Genomic DNA, 27,109 nt, shown 5'->3' with positions numbered 1-27,109 from the left:
TCAAAGAGCATTGGGATCATGAATTGCGTTAATTTGTCTGGGATTTGCGTATCTCTGTTTGGTGGCAGTTTATAAGATTAGTTCAGTCTGACTGGCTATTCTTGGATTTTATTGCTGTGCTGTTTTTTCTTTTCTTTTGGCTAATCGAACAACAGATCTTGTGTGGCTCGGGGCGGGTTAAGAAATGATATGGGTCATTATACAGTTCTCATTGGTCGAGAATCATTGATCACATAATACGATATTGCACATATCACATTACAATATGGTGTCATGCGGCTTAAAGGGATAATTTATCTGTGCTGTATTGTGTATATCATAACTTTGTTTGTTGATTGTATTACAGTTAAGATCTAGATATTGACCTAATGGCATCTAGATATAACTCATATGCTGTTGTGTTTTTCTATGGATCATAATTCCTAATGAATTTTTACAGTATGAAGCTCTTAATGTACAATGATTGTTCATAGTCACCAGGGATTGTCAGTCTTTCATTTTAGGGAAAAGTATATTTTAGATATAGTTGAAACATTGAGAGAATTAGAAACATGTACTGACATTTAAAGGATTACTTCACTTTCAGAAAAAAATCCAAATAATTGACTCACCCCCATGTCGACCAAGATGTTTATGTCTTTCTTTCCTCAGTTAAAAGGAAAGAAAGTTTTTTGAGGAAAACATTCCAGGATATTTCTCCATATAGTGGACTTTAGTGGACCTCAACCGTTTACGGTTTCAATGCAGTTTCAAAAGGCCCTAAATGATCCCAACCGAGGCATAAGAGTCTTATCAAAACTATCGTTGTTTTGGCAAAAAGAAGTACTTTTAAACCACAACATCTCATCTTGCAATAGCCATGTGATGCGCCAGCGTGACCTTACATATTTTGTAATCACGTTGAATGTGATCCATGGTTGTATTACATGCGTCTCCTGTGCCAGGGTGCCCGTGGTAGTAAAAGGTAGTAAATTCATCTCTATGATTCCTGCATATACCCTGTGATTGGTTACTCAACTGTTTTGTCCTATTTTCTTACCATTTTCACTTCGATTTAGGGTTAGATTTACATGAAATGACATCCCTACCCAAACCCAACTCTAACCCCAATGCCAGGCAACAATTGTTTAAAGTTTAGAAAATATAAAAGAATAAATCAGAAAAAATAGTATAAGCCAATATTTAAAGTGACATACTAACGCAAACACCAAATCTAACCCTAAACCAAGGCGAAGATGGTTTGAAAGTGGGAAGAAGCAGTTGGGTGGCCAATCCGTGGGAATGCCACAAAGGGGACCGCCCGTAGCAGGGCCACGGAAAAATGCGGAGATCCGTGAGAATGACACGAAAAAAATTAGCACAAAATTCCGTGACTATCCCACGGAACTTTGTGAGATCATGTTGTTTAATGACAAATTATATTTGTACCACTGTAGTTGAGGTCAAGAAAAATATTCATGATGCTGTTATAAAACTATATGATAGAGTATTAACACTTAATGACATTTTAAGGACAAATTAAATTTGCATCACTGGTAAAAAGTGGGCAGTTATGTTGTCTTGGTAATGTCAAGTTGTCATGACATGTTATGATGTATTGGTTTATGTCAAGTTGTCATAACAAAACCATCTCAATCAATGTCATCTTTGCATTAAAAATGACATAATTAAATGAATGACACTTAATGACAGTTGTCATAAACGTGCATAAAATCTCCTTCATGTTTATGAAACATGTCATGTCATGATTATGAAGATGTCAGTCTTATGAACACCCCTTCAAGTAAAGTGTTACCAAAAATCGTTGTGGCGTTTAATGGATTCTGCCAGCAAACCAGTATTTCTAAATGACCTGAGGCCAAGATTAAGCGAAAGTATTTGATGAATGTATAATACGTGCCAAGAGCATCCGATTAATATAATTATCTCATTTTAGACGGAGGTGGTGTTTAGTGGCTTTTGCATCTGAGCTATTCATACACTCTTTCTATGTTACTTACTGGAGTTCATTTAAGTTTAGTTTTTTACATTCGCTCTTGGCTGTAACCTTCATTCAGGCTTATCGATATTATAAAAATTTAATTTCCTTTGTTATACAGATCATTCATAACGTTTATGGCACAGCTCTGAAATTGAAAGCAGACATTTGGGTGCCTTATCCAATAGTTCATTAATGCTGTATGAAGATATACGTCACAGCGAGACATTCAACGTTAGTCACAGTTTTCTGTTTCCGTCTGTGAAGGCCAACCTTTTTGCAAACTCTTTCACATGTGCATCACCTGTCTTGTTGTCTTTAAAGTCATTTGTGAGTCACAAGCTAAAAGCCATCAAATGGCTCGGTGGCCCTCCGGTCAGAAGACCTCGAGCGCACAGACGGTTTCATTTCCTCGCGATGAAGTAACGACCCTCATGCAAATTAGTCTTATTGATCGCTTTTAAGCTACTTAATTCAAAAGCCAGCAGAGTTGACCCTGTCCTGTTAGCAGTGCTTAGAAGTTTACGTCAGATAGGAAGAACATTTAGGAGAGTTTTTACCAGAAAGGAAAAATATGCAAATCAGCCCTTATTGAATGATTGCAGTAATAACAAGCTTTCAGGGGAGCATTGCATTGCTTTATGAAATGCACTCGGTCTTTACACAGACATCAGGTATCGGAGCATTGAAAATATTTTATGTTATATGTGATGTGTCGCAATTACATTCCTTTAAGAGTGCATTTCATTAACATTAGTCATATGTTTGTACTGAATTATGCTATAACCCTGCCTAAGGTGGTTTGATGGAAGCTTACTTTTCCTGTAAGACCACATGATAATCTAAAGCTGCATGCACACCGCCAATGCCTAGCAATGTTAGAGCGACACAAGCTTGGCTACCTCTGGCGACAATGACCATTGGCTACAGGAAGTGGGTGTGTCCAGCGATGGGACACTTGAGACAAGTTAAACTTTATGCAAATGATAAGCGACTTTCGTGACAACAACCAATGGGAATGAAGCAGTGGAGTCCACATCAGTTACAGCAGTGGATGGTTGGGTGATTCTCACGAAAACTTGGTTTTAAAAATGTCAAGCATGAAAATGTAAAAATTGCTTAAATTTACTTTTTTTTTCCCACCAGACATTGAAAAACAAAGTCTGGAGTAAATGGGAACATTCATTTAAAAACTTTTACTTATCATTTAACACTTTTTGTAACATAATTTAAAAAATGAGTCCTAAAAAATCTCATTACCGCAACAGTCAGAAAACATCAACACTGACATATTTTCAAAGTGACATGACAAACCTGAAAGAACATAATTTGGAGATTCTGCACATGAATTTAAAATCAAAGTATTATGCTTCTATTAATTAAATTAACATTTAATAAGCATCTGTTGCGGTAATGATAATCAAAATGTCGTGTAAGCATTCTTACAAGACAATATTTCAAATTAACTATAAAAAAATGATCTTACCTGGTAGCCATCTTGAAGTAACTGGTCCATGTGCTTGGTCACTCAAAATCAAACTTTATTTAAATTCTGTATGTGTGCTTTAACTGTTCTCAAAAAGTGTTGCGGAGGATGAGAACATCAGGCAGGGACACATCATTTTCCTAATTTTTCTTCATTATTATTATACATGAATATTCAGTAAATATTTTTTCTGTCATCTAAAGTAGTCTAGCAAAACATCCATTTATTTTTGTTCTTAATATTTTTGTGTTAATTTGATTAAATTACAACATAACGCATGTTCAAACACAGCCGGACACATTGCGGTAATGAGAATTTTAGCAGAAAATGAGATAAAATTTACAATAATAAATTCTTATGTTGAAATCACACATTGTGCAAGGTAGAACACAGTATTGTGTTAATTCTGATGCTTTTTAATGTTACTATATTACACATTTTAAAGCTAAAATCATTTGTGCCGTGGTGTTTCAATGGTTTCGTGAGAATCACCCGGTTACTTATCTTACTAGCACAACCAGAATTAGGAATGCCTCCTAATGACCTCACTGAAAGAAGCCCTATAAATAAGTTTGTTTTGCCCCAAATCTAAGGCGTCTTTGCATGCATCATGTTTGGATAATGCAAACCCAGAATGCAAGTAGAGCAATGTTAATGATATTCAAAAATGAAAATCATCTGTAAAAGTCTAATTAAGAATAAATTTCACCCAATAATTATGTATGTGCTGTATTTTTATGCCTATTAGATGGTAAACATGCACATCTCTAGAGGCGCCACTTGAAACCTTCGTCAGCTTATTTGCCACATATTTATTTATGTCTAATAGAAAATAGGTCTGAAAATATCAAAATAGCACGTCTTCTACTGTAGATAACAAACACAACATGACACAACTGGAGGTTGGCCTACTCCCAAAGGATTTGTTAAATGCAAAATATTCATTTTATAAGGATAAAATATTTTTGTGTTCAGGATTTTTGGTGGGATTAAAATCATGACTTTGATGCATGGCCCGCCTCTAACACAATCACAAACATCCTTTCGGGTTAAAGCGATATTTGAAAGTTGAAAGAGACGGAAGATTTCCCGCGAGTGGGCGTGGTTTTAGCATTGACAGGGGACACGCCCCCAGAATTTGAGAGCCAAAATTTATTTACTTAGTGTTTTTTCATTATTTAAGTTTGGCTGGGTGGTTAATAACACATTTTGAGAACACATTTTATATCGGACTTTACAGAGACTTTAAATTAATCTGATGTTGATTTTTTTTCACCAAATCATTAAAACAAATCATTTTAAAGAATTGATTTGGTTAAATGACTCTTACATCAGCTGAATATTATAATCTTTCATCTGTAAGTGGCAATTGGCTGATTTTGTTTGTGCTTTGTTGAATGTGAGCCCAGATTGAGTTTGCAGTTTTACAGACCTCTTCAGAGCAAAACAGCTGCATGGGGAAAAGAGCTGGGGTTGTATTTTCAAATCGCAGACCTAGATAGTCATAATGCATAAATTATCTTCGCTCCCTAGACTTAACTGCTCTGTATTAATTCGGTTGAGATGCTGTTTAAGATGTGTGTACTCCGTATTCATGTTTGGTCATGGTGGGCATTTATGAATTTCCTCTGCAGTTTGTAAACAAGATCTCTGGCGAAGGGCTATTGTGTTTTTTGCAGACGACTCATGAATAAAAGCTTGATTTCTATCGTTGTTTTTCACTGAATATGTCAAGTTAAGGTTGGTGTGTCTTTCAATGCCTTGATAGCGTTTTGTCAATGATGTGCATTTCATCTGGAGCCGTGTGTGTGTTTGTGTACAAGAGAGATTGTTTCTTATTGGCAGTGGGTTGCGATTGCTGTCTCGCTTGGTTGGAATCATGTAGATTCTCTCCTGCAATTATTATTACACAAACATCTTTACATTTTTCCAGATTACAGTCTTGGTTATCTATTCCTTTAAAGTGACACTTTTTTTTTTAAATATTTCCCAGCTCCCCTAGAGTTAAATATTTTGATTTTTACCTTTTTGGAACCATTCAGCTGATCTCCGGGTCTGGCGGTACCACTTTTAGCGTAGCTTAGCATAATCAATTGAATCTGATTAGACCATTAGCATCACGCTAAAAGATAACCAAAGAGTTTGGATATTTTTCCTATTTAAAACTTGACTCTTCTGTAGTTACATCGTGTACTAAGACCGCCAGAAAATTAAAATTTGCGATTTTCTAGGCAGAAATGACTAGGAATTATACTCTCATTCTGGCGTTATAATCAAGACTTTGTTGTCATAACTTGGCAGGTGCAATGATATTACGCAGCAGCTGAAAATAGTCTCCTTAGTAACCTTTAATAGCAGAGGACAATTTTCGGCTGCTGCGTAATATCATTGCACCTGCTGCAGCCATGTTACGGCAGCAAGTCCTTGATTTTTACGCCAGAATGAGAATATAGTTCCTAGTCATATCTGCCTAGAAAATTGCAACTTTTAATTTTATGTCAGTCTAAGTACACGATGTAGCTACAGAAGAGTCAAGTTTAAAATAGGAAAAATATTTTTAGCACGATGCTAATGGTCTAATCAGATTTAATGGATTGTGCTGAGCTATGCTGAAAGTGGTAGCGCCAGACCCGGAGATCGGCTGAATGGATTTCGGGATGGTGAGATTCAAATGTTTAACTCTAGGGGAGCTGAAAAATTAGCATATTTTCAAAAAAAGTGGAGTGTCCCTTCAAAAGATTGGTAGTGAAGTTTGCATGTCAACAATCGCCACATGCCTGTTTAAAATCATTATAGTGCAAGTGAGATGCTGACCACTTTTTTGTAATTTTAAGAGCTTGACAGTCCCAGCCCCCATTCAGTTAAATGATTAAAAGATGATTTTTCAGTCGTTCATAGAGATTTAAACCTTTAAAGGTCTGCAGGAACATTTTGGGTATTTGCTTTTTCAATCAGTCCATGGATATTGTCCATGCCCACGGCATGAGATCTCTCTCTCTCTGCATTATTTGAAGGAACCTGGCTTGAAATGTATGAGCCAATCTGAGCCGTGAAGAGGGGGTTTTAGCAGCTCATAAATTGATGCAACACTAATCTGAAATGCAGCATGCAGATATATGTGCAATACTGCAACTCAAGGTTTTACAGATTCGGACATCAGTACACTTTAGTGTGTGTATCATGATTTGAGTTAATGCAGCATCATTTGCTATTCCATTAAATTAGGATTTTTTTATCCAAGGTTTAACATTTTGGACAATTATTGGATTATTGGAATCTTGACAAACCATTTCAGAGATTTCTGTCTTTCACTGTTTAAGAAATAGAGGGATGTACTTGGAGGACTAGACAGATGCCCAGGGGCATTGCAATATGAGTGAACTTTACTTAAAGAGACTTTCAGATATACTGTAGGTATTAAAGACATTGTCGAGATGAGCTGTGATTCTTGCTGTTTTAGGAGCCGTAGGGATGATAAACTTTAATCCGAGAAGCTCTCGTCAGGGCTAATGGTTGTGATTCATCCCCCTGCCTGAGATATCACTCATGATGGGAAGGGGGTGGACAATGAATTTCATGTCTTCCGAGGAGAAGGTTAACATTATTTCCCACTAAGATTTGCTTTAAATGTTGTTTACATGCATATTATAGTAACTTTACATTTTAAGATGTGTTATTCATTCCAGAAGTCTGTTCTTATAAATTTTTTGTCTTTATGAGAAGACAAATGAAGCCTCACAAATACATGTCTGGCTTACAGTATATTAAACCCCCAAAATCATAAAAATTAAAGGGCACATGTTATGCAATCTCCTTCTTTTTTAATCCCCATTAATCCAAAGCAGTCTCATTAGACAATCTCTTGTTAATGTGACATCACACAAACAAAGCCCCGCCTACAGCCACTGACTAACTTTTACCCCAAAGCTTTTCTAAATATGTTTGTTAGCATGTTTTAGCGCTAAGGTGGGTAAAGATACTATTGTCCCAGACTGTATTCAAGAATCAGATCTATTTTTAACTAGTGAGCGAGTGAGGAGCTGTAGCTCATTTAAATTTAAAGGTATACACATGAAAACAGCGCTTTTTGCTCCCAACTATGGGTGTAAATTGGACAGTTCATTACGATACGATACAATATCGTTTTTCTATGCCTGCGATGTGATTTTTTTGCCAATACATCAAACACTTCTTCGATGTGATTACGTTTCGATCCATTTGGATTAATTTATAAATATTTTCATATTATGTGCCTAGTTAAAGTGTTACATTTTTAATTGCAAATGCAACCAAAATATATAACATAAACATTTAATTAAACTCTTTGAAAATGGTCCAATCTCTGTCCCAATAACATTTACAACAACAAACTAACAAAAATACACTGTTAGTAACGAGGAATAAACAAAAATGCGCACTTGCGGCAATGCGTAAATGGACGTTACGTCAAGGAATAAGGACGTGGAGAGTGTCAAAATAAAGGTACCTCAAATCGAATTTTTATGTTTGGCATCGATGCATCGGATCATTAGAAATAAAACCGATGTATTGATCCAAATCGATGTATTGTTACATCTCTACTCCCAACCAAATAAGAGCATTTTGGACATGGTATAATAAATGATCTGCGGAGTATTTTGAGCTGAAACTTCACAGACAGATTATAGACACACATGAGACTTATACTACATCGTGTAATATAATAAAATGGCATAATATGTGCCCTTTAGGAATCAAATGAATAATTTCAATGAATAATTAAACAAAAAAGATTGTTTATTTTGCATGATTAAATTAAAAGAAATGTTTTCACTAAAGTCTTTTTTTTGCATGGTGGCAATAAAAAACACTCGTAAAAGAAATGATTAAAAATGTTTAAATTCAAAACAAAATAAAGGCATTGCAACACAAACAACAATGCATAAATATTTCATTTAAAATAATATTTTTATAGTGAGGACAATGCGTATAGTTTGTGTTACAAAATTAAAATGTTCTGATACATGAAACAAGCTTTAAAGTTAATATTTTTTATTATTTATTTCCAGTTTTTCCATAAAACAGGTTCATGCTTGTGTAAATAACCATCTAGCTGTACCATCTGTAATATGACTGCTTTCATATGTGACCCTGGATCAGATAACCATGGGTCAATTTTTTGTCATTGAGATTTATACATCATCTAAAAGCTGAATAAATAAGCTTTCCATTGATGTATGGTTTATTAGGATGGCTGAGATATTTGGAAAATGGTCTTTAAAGTTGTCCAAATGAAGTCCTTAGCAACCCATATTACTAAAAATAAATACACTTTTGATATGTTTACTGTAGGAAATTTACAAAATATCTTCATGGAACATGATCTATACTTAATATCCTAATGATTCCTAATAAAAAAAATCAATAATTTTGATCCTTACAATGTATTGTTGGCTATTGCTACAAATATACTTGTGCGACTCATAACTGGTGATATGTTCAAGAGTCACATATATCTGATTACACCCATACATACAAAAACCAATCCTCTATCTGTATGTGTGCCTATCAAAATGTGAGTGAACTGCTGTGTTAAAAAAAAGCTATGGCCTATCAATAATTTAGAAAGGGAGAGCACATTATAAATAGTACATGATATGAGAGGCGGAGAGAAAGTTTGAATTCATGTGCCAAATGTGTGCGTGTGTATGTGTTTGCCTGCATTCAAGAGATATAATGTTTGTCAGGACTTTTCATTTACTGCACATGGCTATTGCCATCAGAAAAGATGCTATGTCACATAGTAAATACATTAAGACCAATAGAAATCAAGGTGACATTGAGTGCGAAAGATAATGGGCATTGTCTAGAAAAGAAATGCATTTTATATTTCAAACATATTTTTCTGTTTTGCTTGAGAAATCATGCAGGAAAGAGAAGTGAATGTCTTCCCAGCCAAAAGATGAGCGTGCAGAAATGAGTTTGTGATGTTTAGGGTTTTACAGGTAGACAGTTCGAAGGCATCAAGGATTTAGTTCAACCTTGGTCCTGTGGTTTCATTCAGTTACATCAGAAATGTACAGTCCTGTAATCCTTCCAACTCTGAATTAATGCATTCATCAGAAATATTGATTTCAGATATTAACATCAGTAAGTATAGCAGATGTTTTTGTCCAAATCTACTTTCCTATAATTAGATTAGCAAACCTTCTGAGGTTTATTGCTCTAACCTGCAACTTTTGTTATCATCTTTGACATTCAACCACTATGCTGCACATTATGTGTATCCATTATCCACAATTTGAAATGAGAGACGTCACGGGTGAGGTTTTTCATTTTTTGTGCTACTAGCAGCATGAAATAGAATTGCAATAATGCATTTATTAGGGCCCGAGCACAGAGGTGCGAGGATCCTATTGTTTTACATGTTTTTTAAGAAAATCGTTTGCAGAATAAACGTTTTTGTTTACATCATATATGTGTGTGTACTGTGTATAATAATTATGTATAAATAAATATACACACATGCATGTATAATTTTAAGAAAAAAATATTTATAGATTAAATATTTATATATAATATAAATTATATATAAATATAAAAATGTATATACACATGTAAATACGCCTTAAATATCTACATGCATGTGTATTTATTTATGCATAATTATTATATACAGTACACACACATATATGATGTAAACAAAAACTTTTATTCTGCAAACGATTAATCGTGATTAATCATTATGCAGCCCTACAATTTGATTGACAACCATCACGGTCATTTCTTGGCAGCCTTTTTTGGAAAACTTGCCCGCCAGCATTTTTGTGATTTTCACAAAAGTTTCACAAAATTCCTTCCAGGAAAATTTTCTTCTAAATATATATATAAACATACAAATATATCAAATGACAGAACAGACCCTCTGCTTTTAAACAAACAATAAACAAACAAACGGGAAAAAACTTTTCATCCTATCTATCTTTTTCTCTGCTTATAATCTTTTAAATATGGGTATATATATATATATATATATATATATATATATATATATATATATTTGTGACGTAATTTTGTTAGAGATCAGATTCAGAATGATTATCAAAACATACACAGAGTTTAAAATTATTAAATTATTTTTTGCTTCAGTTTTTTTAGGCCTGTCAAAAGATTAATTGCGATTATTCGCATCCAAAATAAAAGTTTGTGTTTAAATAACATGTGTGTGTCTACTGTGTGTAAATATTATGTATATATAAATACACACACATTCATGTGAATATTTAAGACATATTTGAATTTATATACTGTATATACATAACTTAATATTTAATTATATAATTTATATTATGTATAAATATAAATCTTTTTTCTTAAATATATACATGTTTGTGTGTGTTTTTATATATAAATAATAATTGTACACACTACACACACATATGTTATGTAAACACAAACTTTTATTTTGGATGCGATTAATCGTGATTAATCTTTTGACAGCCCTTTTTATAAATTGGGTAAGTACGCCATCTTGTGGATAGTTGCGGTATTACAGATTAACGTAAAACCTCTTCAGGGACACTTTTTTTTTGTGCAAATGTTTTCTCTTAATTGACGAGATAACTCGTCTATGGCTGGAAAAGAGTTAATAACTGCATTCCCTGCTTTCCTTAAAAAAATTGGAGTTTATTTGGGTTTGTTTGGTTTCAAGTGTCGCCGCAAGAACCGTTAAAGTAGCACTTAAGCGATTTGAGAAATCATTCAAAGGAATTTTGAATCACTCTCGAGGTACTTTGATGTCATCTGCCTGTCGGTTCTTGCGGTGCCCATGAAGTCAAATGTATCTTTTTTGTGTGAGTATGGTTGCTGCTTTTGACGTACCCCTGTCAAAAGTGAAGAAACTACGCCACCATTTTAAAACATTTTAAAGAACATGACAATTAAAAATCAAGCAGGACATTTTCCCTAATATGCGACATTCGGGACAAAGATTCAAAAAGGTGTGTGGTTCCTGCGGGACGTTGGTTTAACACCAATTCTCACTTCCTTAAGGTGTCGCTGTCTAGAAGGTGTGCCTGGATATATCAAGCACAAGATTTTAAGGAAAGATGTCTGCTTCTTTAATTTTGCGGTATCACAGCTCTCACACAAAATGGCAGGTGGTTTAAATTCTCCTGATAACTCCAGTAATTGCACTATCTAGCCATTCATAGCTGATGAAAACAAAGCAACTTTTCTTTAAGCACTCTGTACAATAATGCACTTTACAAAAAGAAAGGTTCATTCAAGCAAAACTAATTTGATGTTGTGTCTAAATGCCTGTTGGTAACTCTATTAAACATTAAAGGGCCCATTTCATGGAAAACAGATTTTCTAAGACTCCCTCCTCATTTCGTTTATAGTACCACATAAATGATTGTTCTGTAACTTATTTTTAAGTAAAGATTTCTTCACAGAGCAGAATATTTTCTGTACATTAAACAGGACTTTAAAAGACCAGTTCACCCGAAAAAGATAAACTCACACACAATAGGATATTTGCTTACTGTAAGAATATTGCAGCACTTAAGCAGTCCTTATGTGTTTTGAAGCTACACAAAGGCTTTGTATAATATCAGGTTTGGTACGGTTACATGCAAATAACCAAATAATCATATTGATGGCTCAATCGTATTGAAAAGCCTTCATGTAAACACCTAAATCTATAGGATTGAGGTCGATTGGATGCAAATTTGGATTGTATTGAAAGGGGTGGTGTACTCAGATCTGCGATCCAATCAGCAGGAGAAAAGTATTCATGTAAACGCGTGAATCGTAGTAATTTCTCAATCGAATGCAAAAATACCTTGTGCACATGTGCAGAACAAGTTCACATCTTTTATTTAGCTCTTATTTACGTCTCACATAAACATAAAATAGCAAGGTAATGACAACGCATTATTTAGGTAATGGTGTACATTCTACGGCGTTCATGTGTACTTTCATAACATTAGGCTACATAAAGCAATAAAATAGCGTTGTGCCTTTTGACAAACAATTGTGTTTTCATTGCCTATATCTGAAAACTTCTTAAGAACAACATTCTCCAACTTTACTTTGGACATTTATCAAGAGATAAAGCGTGAGCTCGATGAGAGATGCTGTCTGCAACGTTGCCAAGTCCTCTACTTTTTTCGAGTTACGATTTGAGCTACTATTTAAACTGTCTCCATGGGTTGTTTTTTTCCCTGCGGGTTAAAGATGAAAGGATTTTGTAGATTAGTTATTGGTATTTGGGCTGTGAAAAGTCATTGGGATGCTTTTGGGCTAGTTTTGAATGTCGATTGGGATGGTTTTGATACGCGAATTGGCAACCTGGCCGTGCACTTGGGCAGACATTCAGTTCGAATGATATAGAATGTACAGTACTGTGATCTCTTAAATCTAAATAAAATTAAATCCTTTTATTACTTCATTTTGCTAAAAAAACAACGCTCAAGATGTGTTTAGTGCCAAGAGAGGTCACACTAAACACAGACGATGCCTAAAGAAGACATTTAGTCCTGGAAATGTATTTTTGTATTTTTTTGTACATATTTCCTGTTTGTATATAATAATAATAAAATAGATTGAAAAATAAATATGGATGGACATTAAAACTTCTAAAACAACAAGTCTGGTGGTGGTGGCCTAAGACTTTTGCACAGCACTGTACATGTAAACGAACATTTTAATCAGATTGCAATGTTTAGGGTGCATGTTAACTGTATTGCCGTAACCTTCAATCGTATTAAATTCAGTCGGATTGAGAAAATCTTGTGCATGCACGAGTGAGAACTATTGCAGGTGTAATGTCATTGATGTCCTACATAACATGATGCATTGAAATGCAGCATATTTCAATCATAACTATACAGTCGGTGTGAAAAACTCTGTAAATTATGATAATAGAAAACTATTATGTGACTTGGAGCATAGTGCATATATCATGTGGAAAGTTTTGGTATTTTTTGTCATTGCGTAAACTCTCCTTTGTGCTCCACCGAATAAATAACTGCATGCAGGTTTAGAATGAAGTTGAGTAAAAAATGACAACATTTTAAATTTTTGGTGAACTATTTCTTAAATAAATGTCTGAAAACAGTGGGATGAAAACAATAATAGAGCTTGGTGATAAACAATACTAACACATTGATAGCATATTTGGCATTATTGCACATACACATACAGCTCTCTCTCTCTCTCTCTCTCTCTCTCTTCTTACTTTCCAGCAGTATTAGAAGTGTTATTTTATCATGTTTGACTTTAAGCACATGCATTTTGTAGCAGCTAAATTATTGCCTTTGGTTGCTCTGTCAGAAACGCTCATTGGCATAATACAGCAGTCATGGGACTACCCATACTGGTCTACGACAGGCACGCATGCAACGCCACTTTCTTTTGGCACTGATCAGCTGTGGCGTTTCAGGAGGGCCAACGCAGACCAGATGGCACCTGCGTGTGTGCATAAGCCAGGAAAAATATTCTTCTGTAAAATACATGCTTACTACATACTGTAAAACACTCGCACACATTTTCAATACAGTCTTAAATGCATCTGTGAAAATCAGAAGTGATCTGTGTCCATTTTGTGATTTTCTTTCTTTGAAAGGTGAGAATTAAAGCATGCAGTGGGATTGTCTCCGCCCTGCAGGGCCTGAAGACTGGATAACTGACCTCAGGGAATCCAATAGCCTCGTTTGTAGCCTCGCTGCTCACATTTTTATGGACGCAGTGTCTTTCATATTTACCGGAATCTGCACAGCCTCATTCCATTTCTGTCTGTGCTAACACATTATAAAAATGTATGTTTTTAAATGCATTCAGTGTTAGTATTTTATTTAATATGGTAACCCTTTACAATAAGACTGTATTTGTTAACATAAGTAAATGCATTAGCTACCTTAAGCGATATAGTTTTTCAGCATTTATTAATCTTTGTTAATGTTAATTAAGCAAATACAATTATTCATGTTAATTGTGCATTAACTAATGTGAACAGTTACAACTTTTAATTTAAAAAAATTATTAGTAAATGGGGTCAATGACGTTTTTTATTTTGGGTCCGTATGGTTCAATTAAATGTAAAAGGGTTAAAATTTCAAAAGAAATTTGCAGATTACTTCCATACATTCTCTTTTTTAAGGACCAAGTCTAAAATTTCTGGTTTTATTTCATTTTGACAGAATATTTTGGGGATAATTGCAAAAATGTTAATGTGGTGTAACTGGTCTGTGTCAATTGGTGTAACTAGTATTTTTTTAAATGAAAATATAAATATATTCATAAAAAGTGTGGAATAAAATATAATCATCTAGTTTAGTGAAATATGATTTTTTACATACATTTTTACATCATTTGTCAAAGATTATATAGAAAACAGAGCTGTTTTCAGCATATGTCAGGACAAATATTACAAAAACGCATTAAAATTTACATTTAGAAATAATTAATAAAATTATATTTTTATAATAAAATAATAAAAATAAAATGAATAATAAAATGTTATAATAAATAAAATAAAATGTTATAATAAAATGAAAAAGGATTTTTTGATGATTACGCTTACATGCCATCAAGGTGGATAAAATATTTAATATTTCTCATTCTTTGACGCAATTGGCGGTTACACCATTTGACATTTTCAGGTCCATTCAGTCTAAACTTTCATAAAAATGGTGCAAATGTAATTTTTTATCGCATTAACATAAAATTAACGTAAATACATTATGTGCATTGAAATAAACCTGATGCTTTTTTTTTTAAAACAGTTTTTTTTTTAAGATTTTCGAATTTCTAATCACTGACCCACAAACTATTTTTAACAAATTCAACCTTATTGTAAAGTGTAACTATTAATACTATTACAGCACTGAAAATTCGGACCCATCAACATTCTGTCCACCCTTATTAATTTTTGTAGAAATTTTAATTTAATTTTTACAATTAAATGTTTAAGTTTATTCAAATTGGCTATGTAGGTAATTTAAACTTTTTGGGTTTTAAATGTTGTCTATACTCTAACTTTTCAAATGAAGTTGAGCAATTTTAACTTGTTTTTATAAGTAACTAATATATTAAGTTGAAATGACTTTTAAAGCCAGATTAAATTTTAATCTTTTTATTGTATTATTATAATTAAATATAATACATATTAAATATATTTTATACAAGGTTATATTAAAGGAAGCGCAATCGCTGCAATCTTTAAGCATTATAAGGTTAATCAATTATTAATGAAAGTGCTTACTTGAATAGGATGTCAAGGCTGAATGACTGACAGAATCATTTATAACGTACAATCAAAGCTCTTACATTAGCCAACAAGTCCACTGAATAATAGCAACAGGTTACGGTAATCAAAATAATAAAAGATGACTGTCAAAGGCCAAAACATGAAAATTAATGATGGTTATTATGCTCAGAAGTGTTATAGGATCTGTTCTGCATCCGACGGCCAGGCGATTACATAATAAAACCGAGGTGTGAAGGGTAACCATGGCAACCACGCTATAAAGCTGCAGCGATAGTGACCGATCATGTGTTGGGCTTTCTGAATAGGAGGAAGATAATGGAAAAATTTACTGTTTGCTTTTTATATAAGCATACAGGCTGCTTTAGCACCGATGTCTTTGTTTGTATATACATGGACATAATGTGCATTATTGTCACAGCATGTGTTTATTAACATCCAAGGACGTGAGGCTCAAAACCCGATACAGTTAAAAATGATTTTTCTATTTTCTGTGCTGCGCTTTAGCCCAGACAACATATCTCTCTCTCTCTCTCGTTGTCTCATTATCTCTCTTTTCTTCCCCTCTCACATTCTCTCTCGCTCTTTGTTATTCTCTCTATCTCTCATTCTCTCCCTCCCTTCTTTTGGGAGACTGCTTGCTTGTTGACACATTGATTGAATTGGTAAGGGCTCTTGGCAGAGCAGGCTGAGATGATGTTTCAGCACCGCATCGGCCCTGCACCTGCATCAGTGATACCCATCACGGTCCGCTGGGTGTGTATGTGTGTTGGCCTCTGAGTCTAAAAATACATTACACTTGCCAATCTTAGCTGATATGAGAAATTTAACTGGGTATTCATATTTATAGGTCTGTCACTGGACCTATTTCATGGAGGATGTTAGCAGGCCCCCGTTGTCACAGGATACGGGTGATCATTCTCGGTTGTCAGGCCGAGACGATGGCCCTGCTTAACCTTTCTTTTTTTTCACCTGAATTTGAAATATATGTAATTTTTCCTATGACTGTGCAATTCACAGTCTCCTGATGAAACCGTAGCCGTTTCAAGAACATTTTGGTGGCCGGAGGGGCTGAGCATAAGACCCAAGATGGATTAAATGACAACAAATTAGAATATATTTTCATTAAAGTTTGCCAGTCTTTTGTCTCATAATTGCTTACAGGTGCTCAGCACATATTGTCTATCTTAAATAACCTTATTCATTGCAGAAATAGTTGTAGAGAACAGTGTTCAGATCAGTTGGTTTGTTCGGATGCAGCATTGGTTTAATCATATCTTCATGTTACGTCACTTTTGCAGCCTGCAAGTCATTCCAACATGTTCTAACAAGACTTTGAAAGCTCTGTGAACATGTTTTTACTGTAGGAGCCTTGAAAGGTGGGATAAAGCTAAAACTCCTCCTGATCCTCAGAGATTTGAGTTTATCCTCTCCTACACTTTACATCAGGATTCACAAAAAAATGTGCACGTGTGCAGACACAACATAAATGTTGTAGTCACTTATGGCTGTATTTGGGTAACAGAGTCAACATGAAACTATAGAATTTATAGTTTTTTTTAGTTTTTTTGCATTTAAAGGGAGGTGGGGTGGTTTAATGCTATTTCATGCCATACTGTAGATATATACACTAGATGTCGCTTTGGGGTTCTAAGCATGCGTCAAAACCGCCGCCATCTTAGAACAGGGGTCTTGTCATAGGAAGTATCTAGGTAAAGCTGCTATCTCCGCCTGTACTTCGAATTCATGGACGATGGCGGACTTGTGATGCGTATGGATGTTAGGGCTACTAGCACTATGCTTTATAGTTAAAAAAGTAGATTTTCAAAATTTTAAACTTTTATTTTTTTCTGGACTCAATACTAAATACATGTCTGACTGTTGAAACGAACCAAAAGAAAACCAAGAAAATCGCATTCATGATGATTTATGGTGATTTTATTTCGGTTACACCATTGCCTACAATGACGCTGATGCGGGATTCCCCTGTTTCAAGATGGCGGCTCTAGTTGACGCATTCGGTCCAATGAACTGCCGTAGCCAAGGCGACATCTAGTCTACATATCTATGATTTCATGCAATCTGTATTAACACAGTTTGAGAGTTGTAATCCTCATGCTAAACAAATGCAGAGTGTCGAAAAAGCAGTTAGGGGGCATTCACACCAAGGGCCCTATTTTATCTAAGCGCATTGTCTAAAGCGCACAGGGCGCGGTCTAAACGGGCGTGTCCAATGCCACTTTATGCTAATTTAACAATGGGAAAAATGGCCTAAAAGGGTTGTTCCTATTCGTGCACACCAAAGCTTTTAAACGCGCCGACTGCCAGCTTTTTCAGCCAACTTCCAGCTTTTTTCAGCTTAGCGCTTTGATTGCTTTGATACTTCTGCTTTGTTTATCAGTCGTTGTACAATGCGCCGGTTGGTTGTTGTGATGTTTATACTCCTCATGCTAAACAAATGCAGAGTGTCGAAAAAGCAGTTAGGGGGCGTTCACACCAAGGGCCCTATTTTAAAGATCTAAGCGCATTGTCTAAAACGCACGGTGCACGGTCTAAACGGGCGTGTCCAATGGCACTTTTGTGGTGGGTGTGTTATGGGTGTAATGTGCAATAAACCAATGAGAGTCTCAGCTCTTATCCCCTTTAAAGGCCAGTTGCGCTGGCGCCATGCCGATTTCCTATTAAGATGGAGGAATTTGTAAACTGAAAAACTAAGCGGAGGAAAAAGACCACCAGTTTAAGACTGATGATAAAAAATTGTGTTGTTTTCATTTGTATTGAAACTGTTATTTGTTGATATTAAAAATTGTCAAAGTCGTTTTCTTACAATCATGGAAGTAAAATTAGCAGGCTTTTAATTGCTGTAACTGAATGGATAGCCTACATGATCTGTGTTATTTAAAAAAAAATATTTACAAATATGCAAGAAAAGGTTTGTACTGTATTCTAAAAATACTTTATTTGTAACAAACAGGAGCTAAAGAATTTACAAACGTGTGGAGGGCCGAAACGTTTCAGCACTCGGACAGCGCCATGAGTGCTTTGAAAAGCATTACTTAAAAATGGTCATTATCATATCCACAGGTACATCATATACAATAAATCCGTGAGGTAGCATTAAACGCGCGTTGTCGTCCCGTTTATAGTTACTAACGCGCTCATTAAATAACAAAAACAACATTGCTTTAACCTTAGACCAGGTTTTTGTTGGTCAATGGCGTAGTCTGTTTTAGTTGCCTCAAAATATCAACGTGCCAACAATGTGCCTGAGCACACCTCGTTTTTCAGACCAGAACGCCCATGGCCGCAAAATTGGGCACAAATGCATTTGCTATTTTACCAACGTGAAAGTGATAAATGCGACAGGTTAAAACTAGCAAAAGACATTTGCCTCACGCATTGAGCTGCATTGCTCCAGGTGTATGATAGAGCCTTAATGCTTTTACGCCCGCATGTTTTCAATTGTTTCCAATAGAAGCTCTGCATTTTTCAAAAATGCCAGCAGCTAGCAGTTTTTTTTTCGCGCTGATAATAAAACAGATAATGAAACCTTAGGCCCCCTTAAGGTAGCGTGCACACCAAAGCTTTTAAACGCGTCTGAAAGCGCCAGGTGGTCACCAACTGCCAGCTTTTTCAGCCGACTGCCAGCTTTTTTCAGCTGAGCGCTTTGATTGCTTTGATACTTCTGCTTTGTTTATCAGTCGTTGTACAATGCGCCGGTTGGTTTTTGTGATGCTTATACTGCCAATCCTCCACTGTGATGGACGGCAGGGTGAGACCTGACATTGAGAAGTTAAGCTTTTCACCCAAAGTTGAATATTTTTCAACTCTTGGCGGAAAAATACAGAGCGCCGGCTTTCAGCACAGAAAAAAGCTAGCTGCTGGCTTTTTTTAAAAACGCAGCGCTTCCATTGAAAACAATTGAAAACAGTTTAGTGTGCATGACCCCTAAGCGTGTGATGGAGTATTTCTGGCCCAAACTCATACCCACCAAGTTGTTTTTTTAACATGGGTACCTGTTACATATCAGTGACCCCATATTCCTTTTATGGTCACTTCCCCCGGCAAAACACGCCCAAACGTCAATCAGAGTGAGCTCGACATTGACGAGGACGCTCATTAGCATTGTTCCTTTGAGTAGAAGTCACAAGCATCACTGCACGCGACAGCAAGATTCAACAATGGCACGAAAGAAGAAATGTGTTTTTGGTTGTAAGGAGAAGAAAGCCTTGTTCAGTTTTCCAAATAAGCCAACCTTATGAAAACAATGGGTATAGTTTTTTTTTATTTGGGGTAGCAGCAGAATTTTGCGTGTGTGATTGTTTAACTCTTAATTTCGTTGAAATGGGGCAGTCCCAACTGGGTGATGAGTCACAGGCGGCGACTGTGTTTTTTTGGCAATCCAGAGATAGTGGGATAATATTTTGTGTGTGTTGCTTGCTCATGACTCGCTCCTAATGTAATGCTACTCTATAGGTACTCATGGACTCGCCCATTCATACCTGACGCCTGCCTCGCTTGCTCTTGGCGTCTGTTTTTGCTGCTTAACCCACATACAAAGCGTGCGTGTCTCCATATCGGCCTGATCAGCCCCTGTGGCGACTCAATTATTGCGAGCGTTTCAGAGTTCCTGTCAGAGTCCGTGGGCTTTTGTGGGCAGAGGAGAGTAACAGCCTGTCTGAAGGCTTGTTTATAGAGCAACAAAGCTTCACAAAATGTAATTTAGTGATGCCAGCTGAAAAGCATTAGTGCAATGAAGTACATATACAATGGAGACAAAAGGAAGGAAAAACAACCCTTGAGTTTCATCTGTACAGTGAAGAGGTTAAGGTCACCAGGCAATCAGTCTCGAGTCTTGAATTTAATTACTGTAAAACTTGTACTTAAACTCGAGGAGTTTGTGCTGATTGTGTTCTTGCTGCGGACTGCAAATCTGTGAATGCGCTTTTGGCGAGAAGTATCTGCACCCCTGCTTTGTGATTAAAGAGCATGATTCTGCATGGCAGGCTGATGAAATATTGATAAGGCGGTTCGGTGGAGCTTGTCCCTAAATCGTTAACATTTAACAAGTTTTTCGCAGTCTTTAATATAAGATCCTTGATCAAGTCACCCAATTGCTCGCAAACCGAGCCTGGATGTGTCACCTTGGATTACGGTTCTCTCTTTGGTTCAATTTGGAAGTAGTTAGGTAATTACATGACTGGTTGTGCCAGCCTGATCTCACAGGAATTTCATACGTACTGTATTTTACAAGTTGGCTAATTTATATAAATTCATATGAAGTAAATTGTACAAATATGTATGATTAGTATTAAAAAAACAACAATAATGAACCCTCCCAAAACCAACATCACAGGGGTGAAAGTAAATTGTACAAAAACACATGAGTGTGGTAATACGCATTAGCCACCTCATAAAATATGTACGATTTGCCTTGAGATTGTGTTGGTTTGGCCTAAGCGATGTTGGAGATGGAAATTTAGAAATCCCAGTTGCTTGTGTTTTGTTTTAATTTTGTATGAAGCCAGATGACATGAAAACTTTTCAAATGGACTTCTTTACCTCAGCCTTTATTGTGCTAAAACTTGCAAGCATCGCCTCTGACATTTTTGTGTGACCCAAAATGCATTTAAGTATTAGTTTGCCTGCCTTTCCTACTGGAATATATCCAGCTGGTAGCTGGTTTTTAGCTGGTTTAAGGTGGCAGTAGCTGGTTTAAGCTGGTCGTCCCAGCCTGGCATAGCTGGTGGGTCAGCTGGTCTTCCAGCGTGACAAGTTTAAAAAGGTCCAGCTAGAGCAACTTAAAACCAGCCCTCCAGCTTATGTTGGTCTTAGCTGGATTTTTAGTACGGTTAAAAGCATCATAAAATTTCTAATGGCTTTAATTACAATACGATCCGCTGTTTACCATTAAAACCATTACAAAATTCCTTCATGTAGTGTGTTTTTGGCCATATTCCAGTAGGATTTACTGGTGATCTCACCAATACAGCCCAACACATTACCAGTAGAGACCATTTCAGGGTTCACACGGGTCTTTAAAATCCTTGAAAGTTTGTGAATCTGGGGGAAAAAATTGAAGGCCCTGGATAATTTTTGAAAATATACATACATAGATACAGGTCATTGAAAGTGCTGGAATCTATTTTATGCAAGAAGTTTTCTGAAAAAAAAATCCATATTATTCCCTGTGTAGTGTAGGATAATATCATAAAAAATTTAGTTTGCGTGCTTCTTTGCTTTAAATGCTTATATCTTCTGTATGCGAATGTTGATTCATACCAAAATGCTTTTTTGCATAGTTGTGTTTGACACATGAAAACGTCCCTGGGTTACGTATGTAACTGTTGTTCCCTGAGAAGGGAACGAGACGCTGCGTCCCCCTTGCCATACTTCCTGCGTCCCTGAAATGCCGTCTTTGGCTATATTTTAGATAGCAATATACTTTCTGGCTTCTGCGTCACCCTGTCTTTGTCGTTAAGCCTCACCATTGGTTGAATTTGATATACACATTCAGACGCACTTACCCCTGGAGGCGTCCCCAAAGTGTCACCGCAGTGACGCAGTGCGAGTTCCCTCGAAAGAAAACTGTAACAATGTATCTTAAAAGGTAACACCATGTAACCTTGCTCTAACTTGAAATGTGTCCCCACATTTAGTCCTTGAAAGTCCTTAAATTTGAAGTTATCTAAGGTGTGGGAACCCTTCCTTTTCCATTAAAAGCAATGCAATTCTCAATGTAAGCATTAAATCCATTAAAATTTCTATAATGGTTTATTTTGATGTTTGTTTCCAAACATCCATTTTTAAAAAGTCAAGACACAAATGAGAGTTGACACAGTTTAAAATTAACGTAGATAGCTCAGAATTTTTTGGCCTTGACAGAATTTATTAAAACTAGACTAAAAGTCTCTATTTTCTCTCCAATTAGTCATGCATTGAGTTATTTAAGAGATCACATATTTGATTTTTTCCTCCGGGAGTTATAAACCTGTGAGACTTGGCAGAGGTCAAGATCCATTTTTCTCTGTGCTATATTGCTGTTATGCAGACAGCTCAATTCATCAGTCGAATCCTCTAGAGGGGGTCGATGGTCTCAAACTGGACGTGTTTTATACAGATGAACCTGACTGCAGCGTTTCCCCTCGTTTGGTTTTTATCCTGCTGTGCTGCAGCTCTGATTGGCTGGGCTGTGTTGATTGATTGATCCGCACACAGGTGCTTGAGAAGATGTGACTCAGTGGAGGAGAAGCAGTTTCGTAATTAAAATGAAATCGTTCGTTTTCTTTTATGACCATAATCACATACGACAGGGCTATTAACGTCAGCAATTGTTGGACATTTTATGATTTAACTAAATGAAAGTTTTCTTCTGCACACTTAAAGACCGACTAAAGTGCCTGGAAATGCGCAGCTTTCTTTGATGTGTTGACGTCATTTACATTTTCGTTTATGCATTTGGCAGATGCTTTTATTCAAAGCGACTTACAGTGCATCCAAGCTATCAAATTTACACAAATCCAGATTATTTTAACCATACAATCTACATTCATTATACAGGGCCTGGTTGCATAAAGCACCTTAAGTATGACACTTAAGGGGTTAATTCCCCTTACCTACAATAAGAGAATAATTTAAGGGTGTTGCATATTCTCCAAAAAGGTTTTCTTAGGTAAGTGTTATCGTTAAGTGTTTCACAACAGCGACCCAGGTTTATTGTTATAAAATACTATTGTTGCCATGGATACACCCTTAAGTTTAAGGGAAACATAAGTGAAGGGAAAATAATTTTTGACAAATTGTCTCATTTGTTTCTATTATAATTTCTCTTAAGCAGCTTTAAGAGAAACATTGAAACATCGATACATAAATAAAACAGAACTGAGAACTACATCAGATCTCCTGAGCTATGAAAGAGCAACATCTGAGCAATAATATTTTCCTCACACTTTATTGATGTGATGTATGGCTGCAACTAATCAATAAAATCTATTATAATCAATTATGAAATTCGTTGTTAACATTTATTTTTTATTTTGACATTTAAAGGTGCAGTGTGTACATTTTAGCAGCATCTAGTGGTGAGGTTGCGAATTGCAACCAACGGCCCCTCGCTTTTGAAATGCATAAAGAAGCTACGATAGCCACCACCGGACAAACATTTCATTGTGGGAGACAACTTAGTAAAAAAGTTTGTTCGTTAAGGGCTTCTGTAGAAACATGGCAGCACAAAATGATGACTTCCATGTAATGTAGATAAAAACGTCTCATTCTAAGGTTATAAAAACTTAACGGTTCTTATTAAAAGGTCTTTATACACCACTGATAATATAGTTTTGTATATTATTTAGCATTTCTTTCAAGAGATCCTTTTAAAAATTACACACTGCACCTTTAAAGACGTTTTATGATTTAAAAGCTGCACAAACTTTTTTTATTTAAGGTTTAAAATAACAAAATCAAAAATACTATATTAGTAAAACTCTGTAGTAGTGTGTGGCTTTTGCACTTTTAACAAAGTACAAAGTACACTTCTCTACGTGAATACCCTAATTTAGTGCCTTATTTACTAAATAAAATCCTAATTGAGTAAATATTTTGGTATTTATCCGATAAGTCGATTAATCAAGAAAAATAATCATCCGATTAATCGGTTATGAAAATAATTGTTAGTTGCAGCCCTAATGTACCGAGCCCCTAAGTTAACATTGGAGTAAAAAAAACACTAAAGTTTAGTTTGCTCACGTGAAACTTTCGCGTGCTCACGTGAAACTTTCGCGTGCCCACGTGAAACTTTCGCGTGCCCACGTGAAACTTTTGCGTGCTCACGTGAAACCTTCATGTGCTCACGCGAAACCTTAATGTGCTGAATTTTTTTTAAAGTTTAGTTTCGCCTGTGCACTTGTGATACTAAACACGATAGTTTCACGTGTGCACGTGAAACTAAACTTTATTTAATTTTTGCTCCATGTCCTCTTAGGGGCTTCGTACTAATGTGAGGTAATCAGTAGCATGTATTAGTATGTGGTAACATTTATCAATAAGGTTATATTTGTTAACATTAGTAAATGCATTAGCTGACATGAACTAGGCTGTAACCCAGTTTCACGAAATTGCGTACCTATAGTCATGTAAATTTTTGATTGCTTTTTGTGATACTGTCACAAATTTCTGCATTTTATACGTGAGCGTATCACAAATATCTGTTTACGTGTCATTGTCACGTATTGGTTACTCAACTGCTTTTTCCTATTTTCAAACCATTGTCACTTCGGTTTAGGGTTAGATTTGGTGTTTGTGTTAGGATGTCACTTTATATTGGTTTATATTTTTTCAGATTTATTTTTTTTATATTTTCTGATTTTTAAACCATTGTTGCCTGGCGTTAGAGTTGGGTTTGGGTAAGGGTGTCGACAATGGTAAGAAAATGGTAAGAAAATAGGACAAACAATTGAGTAACCAATATGTGACAATGATACGTAAACAGAAATTTGTTATACGATCACGAAAAAACTTGGAAATTCCTGACAGTATCACAAAAAAGAATCAAATATGTATGTGACTATAGGTACATAATTTTGTGCGAATGGGCTGGAACTAACAATGAGCAATACAGTTTTTTATAATTTATTAATCTTTGTTATTATTATTAATCTATAATATTATTATTTATTCTACAGCGTTTATTAATCTTAGTTCATGTTATTTTTAGCATTTATTACCATATTATTAGAATCAAAAGTTGTACCTGTTAACATTAGTTAATGCACAATTAACTATTGCATTGGCATTTATAACATTAACTAAGATTAATAAATGATGAAAAACGAACTAATTGCTCATTGTTAGTTCATGTTAGCAATGCATTTGCTTATGTTGACAAATACAGTACAACCTTATTGTAAAGTGTTACCCAGTACGCTAAATATTTGTGAGAAGAAGTGTAACTGTATGTTTTTACCTTTAATATAATAATCTTTCTTTTGTAATCTGAAACTAGCTTTGATATTCACTTAGCAAGAGAATAGAAATGTACAGTAAATGTACTAGTGGGTCAATTCTGTAAGGAGGAGCTGTTGGGCCTCTGACGTTTTGTCATCTGAGATTCATGGGGGTAGACAACCTGAACGAGTGTAATGGAGCATTAAACTGAATTACCGAAGATGTAGATAAAAATAGATCATTCAAAAGGAAATTCTAGCTAGGCTTCAGTATACAGTAGCAGTTGAATATGAACCCCACACTGATACAGGCTTGATGAGCATTTAATTTTTAAACCATTGACATTATAGGGATTTAATGGCTCTGTCAGGTCAGGTACTGATGTTGGGTGATGGGGTCTGGAGTCAACGCTTCAATTCATCCCAAAGATGATCAATGAGGTTCAGGTGTGTTCTTTGTGGAGGCAACTCGGTTCTTCCACACCAGACTCTGTAAATCATTTCTTTATAGATTTTGTGCTGTGAATAGGGCCATGACCTCGTCTAATTGTAGCTATAAATTTGAAAGCATGCAATTCTCTGGAGTATCAGTAGCATTTAGGTTTGCCTTTACTGGAATTAAGGGGTTAATTTGATAATAAGAGGGGTTGTCCACATAATTTTGGTCATGTATCCAGCATTTTGCATTTAAAAGACGTCCAAACACAGCCCAGATGTCTAGGCTAAAACATGGCAAAATTTGGAGTGTCAATGAAAATGTAAAAGATCCTAACCATAGCCCAAAAATAAATAAAATAAATACATAAAACCAAACACCTTGTAATCAGTGACTTACAGGATAGTATCATACCAATGTGATCTCATGAGAATATATGTGTATTTTTACGTTAAGGGCCCTATTTTAACGATATAAGCGCATGGTCTAATTTAAAGGGACACCACTTTTTCGAAAATATGGTCATTTTCCAGCTCCCCCAGAGTTAAACAGTTGATTTTTACTGTTTTGGAATCCATTCAGCTGATCTCCAGGTCTGGCAGTACCACTTTTAGCATAGCTTAGCCTTAGCACAATACATTGAATCTGATTAGACCATTAGCATCGCGCTCAAAAATAATCAAAGAGTTTCAATATTTTTCCTATTTAAAACTGACTCTTCTGTAGTTACATTGTGTACTAAGACAGACTGGAAATTAAAAGTTGTGATTTTCTAGGTCGATATGGCTAGAAACTATACTCTCATTCATTCTGGAGTAATAATCAAGGACTTAGTAACATGGCTGCAGCAGGCGTAGTGATATTATGCACTACCCGAAAATAGTCCCCTTGGTTACTTTTAATAGCAGGGGACTATTTTTGGGCAGTGGGTCATATCACTTGCATATTTTCAAAAAAAGTAGAGTGTCCCTTTAACGACGGGAAAAAATAGTTTGTGCGCCTGGCACACAGTCTAAAA

The 27,109-nt window shown here is 35.6% G+C and overlaps 1 protein-coding gene across 4 annotated transcripts in view; it reads left to right on the top strand.

Moving 5' to 3' along the window:
- Window positions 1–27,109, top strand: part of bsnb (bassoon (presynaptic cytomatrix protein) b) — a 120,218-nt gene that overhangs the window by 47,998 nt on the left and 45,111 nt on the right. The window lies entirely within an intron of this gene.

Source organism: Misgurnus anguillicaudatus, chromosome 14 (genome assembly GCF_027580225.2).
Source record: "Misgurnus anguillicaudatus chromosome 14, ASM2758022v2, whole genome shotgun sequence".
NCBI lineage: Eukaryota > Metazoa > Chordata > Actinopteri > Cypriniformes > Cobitidae > Misgurnus > Misgurnus anguillicaudatus.
Note: the sequence above shows the minus strand (reverse complement) of the source record. Positions and strands in the feature narration are given on the sequence as shown.